The 7470-nt window shown below is 43.0% G+C and overlaps 1 long non-coding RNA gene across 1 annotated transcript; it reads left to right on the forward strand.

Moving 5' to 3' along the window:
- The first annotated feature begins 3166 nt into the window (after positions 1-3166).
- Positions 3167-7267, forward strand: LOC126989299 (uncharacterized). Its single transcript, XR_007743163.1, has 3 exons — positions 3167-3320; positions 5800-6016; positions 6434-7267. It is a non-coding gene; the product is annotated as an uncharacterized LOC126989299 (long non-coding RNA).
- The last annotated feature ends 203 nt before the right edge of the window (positions 7268-7470 follow it).

Raw genomic sequence — 7470 nt, forward strand, 5'->3', positions numbered from 1 at the left:
TAAGCGATATTTTCTTATATAAACTGAACCCTTTTGCCCTGGTAGGTACAGGTGCTGTTGGCCAGGTCGATGCTTCTGCGCTATTTCGACTCTTTTCCTTTCCTTTTCTTTCCTTATTGTTCTCAGCAAGTCTTGCAGGTTGGTTTTCTGCTCGCCTTCTAGATGTTTAGAAATATCCTCATCCACCCAATTTCTTGAGAAGGCATCGTATCCTCAGAAATCCTCTACGGGGAGTGTTAATGGTGATAAGATTTATTTTCTGTCGCTAAATCTAAGACGCTGCCATTCAGTGTTTCCTAAACAATTCTTACCCTCTTGGCACTGGAAAGAAAGGTAATTTTACGAGCAATCTTTTGGTATCCTTAAAGATGCTCTACGTGCAGCACAGACGGAGATATAAGCAGGTAAAGATTTCACCCCCCTCCTCGGCAACTCTACGGGGCTAAACTACCACATTTCCCCCGCGAGGCCTTAACACGAAAAAGTTAAAAAATTGAAAAATCGTTATTCCTTCTTCCAGTTTGATGAGAGAGGTTGATGTACGTGAAGAAAAAAATACTAAAATTTCTGGTGCTATCAGAATTGCGATAGGCCTAAAACTGACGGAGTTATGAACGGTTTTGTGAGAGCCTTCGAAAAATTTCTAGGCCTCTAACTCTTGAATCAATGCGTGTTGCAATATGCCCGATTAGCAACTGGTAGAAAAAATTCCGAGGAACACGCTGGTGCTTTCAGAATTACGCTACCACTAATGGGTATAGAGATATATCGATTTGAAATTTCGCACTTTTTCGACATTTGTGGTAACGTCACTCGTTTAATATCAATCCTTTCTTCTTCGTCGAAATATAATAAAAGTCTTATATTTTGACGAGGAATGCAACGCTGGTCTCGGATTTGCGCTACCACCTTTAGTTTCGGAGAGAGCATGTCATTTTTTAACCGCCTGTCACGCCTTAACTACTGCAGATATGTTTATGAAATTTAATATCTTGAGATGACACGACACGGCCTATATTTTGACGTTGTCAGATTTAAGATTTGACGCGTATTTCCAAAGATAGCTTTTTTTGCTTATTTTGCTTGTGTATTATTGGCCAGCTGATATCTGATGTAAAATTTGACGGAGAATAACGTGGCGTCGTCAGAATAGAGATAACTTTATTAGGTATCAAGATATCCTAGCTAAAGCGTTTATCAGAATGTTTTGATTCTGCATAGATTCCTGCATCCATGTCTAAGTAATGTCTTAATGTCGGGCATGATTTGGAGAGGGAAAATAACGAGGAATCCATTTCTGGTCTTGGTTTTGCGCTAAGCTTAATTATTATAGAAGCTATTAGCTATATTCTGAGAAATGGTCGTAACCCTCAATTTTATCCTCTCGTTTTTTCTCGTGTTCGTTGCACTCATCTAGTGTAGAATTTGACGCTGAACATTTTGATGCTTATTAGAATCGGATCGGTAGAGTATTAACGGAGCTATGAACGATTTTGTGTTTCCACCGTTATGAAACTCTCCGGTGTTTACGGCCAGAATTTCACCTCCTCTAAAACCATCTTTTTTCAAAAATGCAAGTTTCGTTATTCTTGTCTCCAGCTTGATCAGAGAGGTTCATAGACGTGAAGAAAACAATATTAGAATTTCTGGTGCTATCAGAATTGCGCTAGGCCTAAAACTGACGGAGATATCTATGATTTAAAAAAACGTGCTGAAACTTTGAAGGCCTATAACTCATTTAATACTGTAAAGTTTTGTATGCCCAATTGTCGCCTGGGAGAACCAGTTACGGGGAACACGCTGGTACCTTCAGAATGACGCTACGACCAATAGTTATGGAGTTAGTATGATCTGTTTTTCGCGTTTTTTTTTAACTTTGATCCAACGTTCTTCGTTTAATATCTATTTTTTCTCATTCGTCAATAGATAATGAAAGTTTTAGAATTTAGCGAGGAATACAACGCTGGTCTCGAATCTTCGCTACGACCTTTAGTTTTGGAGACAACACGTCATTTCTTTAACCACCTGTCACGCCTTTACTAGTGAAGATACGTTTATGGAAATAAGTATCACTAATTGAACCGACATGAGCTATAATTAGACGTTTTCAAATTTAACTTTGAACGTGTTTGGTTCTTTTTTTTTATTTCTTGATATTTCTTGATGAACAACTGATACAAGGTGTAGAGTTTGCCGGAGAACACGATGGCGCTGTCAGAATCAAGATAGCTTTTTTCGTTATTGAGCTATACCGGTCCAAAGTTTGGTCTTAACGGTTTTCGAATGCGCCTCTTGCTGTGTCCATGTTTTCCTCGTGTTTGTGGAGCTCCCCGGGTGTAGTATTTGACGCTGAACATTTTGGTCTTTACTAGAATCCGATCGGTTGAGTATTAACGGAGTAATCAACGATTTTGTGTTTAGGGGGGGGGGGAGTGGTCGGGTGGTATCGCCGTGGTGGTAGTAGGGGTCTTGGGCGAGGGGGGGTAGTCTGTAGGGTGGCCCGGGGGAGGGGGTGTAGGGGGCGGAGGGGGAGGGTGAACGATGTTTTTTATTTTTCGTTTAGTCTAAAAATGTTTCGTGCTGTGAATTCATATGTTGTGGTTAGTTTTTATAATGTATCGTGTATTTTTTTTTTTATTGGTGGCGTGTTTTACCATTTTTGAAGGGGCGCTGTAGACTTTTCTTACGTTACTAAACCTAGAAATAAATAATATGTTCTCTGACGTTCCTAACATGGGTGAATAAGCTTTAATATTGTCGATAGAGGTTTGTTTTGATCAAACCTTTAGAGACCAGCCCTTCAGATCGGACGAGGAGTTCCGTTAGCAATGATGAGCCTCGATCCTGCTCTTGCTCTTGCTGTACAGAGACCCGGAAAATAGCTCGCAAAGGGGACTTGAAGCAATGCTTAATTTTCAATATATCACTCAATGCTATCGTTTAACTGTCCCTTTGCGACTTCAATACACTGCAAATACATCAGATAAACACTTAAAATCAGTAGAAGGCTTTAAAACAAACACATAGGAGATTACATAGGAGGAACTACTCTGAGCTGATACTCCTGGTTTGGGCAATCTCAACGCTTATATATAGATCACAGGTGGTTAAAGAGACATAAATCAAGGCAAATTAAGACGTTTTTTGCTGTCTTTACCCCATTGGTCATGTGTAGTGGGTAGTATCGCGACTTATTTCCCCGAGGAGGCATTTCTCGTACACACCGGGCCCCAGCCGTGGAGGGAGGGGGCTGCTGTGTTATTTTTGTGTTTTTTGAAGCGAATTATCCTGTTGCCGAGGGAGCCATGCATCTGGAAACGGTAAATAGTCCCTCGTGATTGTTTTGGGCGGGTGAGGGCAGTGAATTAAGGCTTGTAATAGGTGGAAATAGGGAAAATGTATCTGTGGGGGAGAGAGGTGGATTTCAATGGCCGCCGTGGTCGTGCAGAAGTTCATCGTTTTTTACTGATTTCCGGTAAAGTAGAGTACGTAGTGGCACGGGGCTTGAGGGGCAGGGCGACACGTGCATTGCATTCCTGTGTGTGAAGTTGGAGAGCGGGATATAAGCCGGTAAGGTCAGAAAGGTCAAGTATATAACTGGCTTGGGGTGTCCGGCTCCATATATGACCTTAATTATTAATGACCTCTAAGACCTTCGGGCACTATGATAGGGAGAACTGAGATGAATGACCTAATGTATGGGGTCAAATGAGGTGTGAGGGTCTTAAATATTGAATTATGGGCGTTTAGCGGTGAGGTCATAAGGGCGTAACCGGCGGATGGAGCGAACCGTATGTGACGTATTATCTCAGTTATCAATGACACCTAAGAACTTTGAACACTATGAGAGGGAGAACTAAGCTGAATGACCTAATGTATGGGGTCAAATGAGGTGTGAGTGTCTTAGATATTGAATTATGGGCGTTTAGCGGTGAGGTCATAAGGGCGTAACCGGCGGATGGGAGCGAACCATACGTGACCTTATATCCGTGAGTTTTGACCAGTGTAAGATGCCTGGGTACTCCTATATTAAGGATTAGGGTGTATTTGTGTTGTATTATTGCAGATATGAGGTGTGGGTTGTGTTACTCAGGAAATATTGAAGGTTAACGTGAGCTAGAAGTGTTTTAAGGGTGACTCGTCTAGCGGGCGGGGTGAATTTTACGAATTTTTCAGATTTATTTATTTCAGTGTTATTTCTCTTGATTTTTTTGCATTTGCATCATCATGGTTGTGATTTCATATGTGTCTGAGGTGGTATTGATGGTGATTGTGGTGATATTAGGTGATGCATGTGGTGGTGATGACCTGGGGTGGTGAATCTATTAACTCTAAGGGGGAATATGTAGGTTAGCGTTGTTGCCTTGACCACATGTACTTACCCTAGACCATCGGGTGTCATTCTAGAGTTATACATGCTCCTGGTACTGCGAAGGCTGGCATGAACCTATATTTTGCCTGTCAATATTTACTTTGCTCTCACAGGAGGTTAAGGTTAAAATCTAAGTTTAATCCAAGGTTAGGATAACTTAGCCATGACCAGTATCTTATCCTAGACCTGGGGGCTTCGTGGTGCAGTGGTTAGCAGTTAGCACACTCGGCTCACAACCGAGAGAGCCTGGGTTCGATTCCCGGGCAGAGTGGGAAAATTTGTGAGGCTTTTCCGATACCCTATGCCCCTGTCCACCCAGCAGTGTACCAGGTATTAATCGGGGGTTGTGTCCCGTCTCCTGGGATCTGTTCCCTTCTTTAATTCCTTCCCCTTCTGTCTCTCTCCGGCATATGACCACAGATGATGCGCCGACTAAATGAAATTTTCCAACTTTTTTATCCTAGACCATCGGGTGTTATTCTAGAGGTCTGCTCATGGTACCGTGAGGGCCGGAATTGACCTATTTTGTCTGTCAATTTTTATCTTGCTCTCAAAGGAGGTTACGTTAAAATCTAAGTTTAATCCAAGGTTAGGATAACTTAGTGCTGACCGGGCATTTTTTTTGTTAATGTTTCCGATATTTTTCAGCCCTTGAATATATAAATAAGTGAAGTAATGAGACTTGGGTGTTTTTTCTGGAATAACACCCACTTGTTTAGGATAAATAGGCAGGATAGGCCTCTCACCACACTGCCGTTGATGTCACTGGCAGGAGAGGTGGCTACGGTCATCTCCATACTCCCCGCCTCTTAAAATATTGTCTTGGGGTGCAACGCTGTATATATTTGTTTTATTTCATTGTGGTAGTAGAGTGCACGGCAGGTACGGTTAACCCGGTAGCTGTGGGGATCATGTTTCTTAACTCGGTAGCAGCGACACATCAAATTTGTGGCTTTACCGTGTAGCAGTGATGGGCCAAACCTGTGTCTTTACCGTGTAGCAGTGACGGGCCAAATTTGTGGCTTTACCATGTAGCAGCGATGGGCCAAACCTGTGTTTTTACCATATAGCAGTGACGGGCCAAATTTGTGGCTTAACCGTGTAGCAGCGACGGGCCAAATTTGTGGATTTACCGTCTAGCAGCGACGGGCCAAATTTGTGGCTTTACCGTGTAGCAGTGACGGGCCAAATTTGTGCCATGATATAAACCCCCCAAAATAGATGATACATAATCTGATCACAAATGCTTTATATATAATATGAAATGGTTTGTGTGAGGGGTGATTTTTTCCATTTTTCTCGCTTGGAGGGACCATTAAGAAACATAATCCCTGCTGCTACCACTGGGTTAAAGGCCCTTCCCTCTAAGCGAGAAAAATGAGAAAAAAATCATTATTACTTTTTGCATATTTGGCGTCGGAACACAGGCTGGGGAAGGAGACGGTGGCTGAGTGGTTAGCGTGCCGGTCCTGCGTTCGCTGCGTCATAGATGATGAGGGTTTGAATCCACCGCTGCCACAGACTACTTGTCCTGAAGACCACCACCATCATCCTGGACTGTATGGGACTGTCCAAGGGAAAGCTAGATGGGGCCGCTATAAACACTTGCCGGCTTGGGCCCACCACCAGGCCCAGCCAAGGGAGGTAAGGAAAAAAAGTATGGCTAGGTTTGAATAAGTTTTAGGTTAGAATAGCTTAGTATTAAATTATCTTGTAATTATTATTATTGTCATTATTATCATTCCTATTACGTGTAATATTATCCAGCTTGTAAGGGACTGTATGCATATACAAATACACTGTATTGCCAAGAAACAAGGGGAATTAACTATTTTAATGATAAATATAAGTGAATCTCGTTATTGAGGACCAGGAGACATTTTGTGTTGGAGAGAGGGAGGGTAGAGGAAGAAAAGTATGTAAAAAAACAAATATGAGAGAGAGAGTATCGATTAATTATCTTATGTTATACAGCCCTTGATAGAGAGAGAGATTTTATAATATATTATCCCATGCCGTCTTTCCTGGTACAAGACTTTGAGAGTGGACACGCATTTGCAGGTTGGTGTTGTAGCGGCAGCCTAGGCCGCTACAGCGAAAACCAAACATTACTGTTTGTATGTTTTCGAGGCAGCATACGTTGTAGCTGGTACAACGCCGTTTGGATCCGCTAAGGCCGCCTTGTAGGTTAAAAGACACAACTAATAACCAGTGGTGACTCCATTGAGGAAGACATTTATTTTGAGGCTATACATGTATTTGAATATTATGAATGAATATTTATAATGGTTGATATACAGTAGCGTTTATAATATTAGCTCTTTGGTGATGTTAGTTGCACATAATGTCGCTTATAATAATAAGAATGATTATATACATTTATAATATGTAGTGACTCGTAAGAAAAGAAATTAATGTGTGATGAATATGTGTAATAGATGAAATGGAATGGTGTGTGTTGAAAGTGAGAGAAAAGAAAGAGAGCGTGATGAGTTAAGGGTAGACTGAAGAAATGGAAGATGGAGAGAACGGGATGAGCAATAGAAAATGGAGAGACTTAGAGGGTCACTACATAACTCCCCCCCTAGTGACGAGGGAGGAGGAACGTTACATGTCTCTTGCGGCACTGGATTTTGTCGGTCAGTACTGGTCTGGGGGACACTAACACGGTGTTGGTGGGTGGAGGATCTGGCTGCAGGAGGTACGCGGGCTTGACCCGGTCGATGGCGATGACATCGGATTTTCCGTGGCGGTCAATGGTGACGTGTTTACGCGTCCTCCTGGTGACAGCGAACGGGCCATCATATGGCTGTTGTAGGGGCTTCTTTACGGCGTCCACCCGTACGAACACGTGTGTGCAGGTGTCGAGGTCCTGGCTCACGAACGTCTTGGAGGGTGATGTGGCGGCACTGGTTGGAGTCTCTGCATGGCGTTCTTGAGGTTCCTGGCGTAGTCCTGTATGTCGCAGGGAGGGCCAGGAGTGGGCGAGAGAACCTCTCCTGGAAGGCGGAGAGTGGTGCCGTACAGGAGCTCTGCAGAGGAGTGGCCAAAGTCTTCTTTGAGGGACGTCCGTATGCCGAGGAGGGCTAGAGGCAGAG

Source organism: Eriocheir sinensis, unplaced genomic scaffold, assembly GCF_024679095.1.
Source record: "Eriocheir sinensis breed Jianghai 21 unplaced genomic scaffold, ASM2467909v1 Scaffold1129, whole genome shotgun sequence".
In the NCBI taxonomy this organism is placed as follows: Eukaryota; Metazoa; Arthropoda; class Malacostraca; order Decapoda; family Varunidae; genus Eriocheir; species Eriocheir sinensis.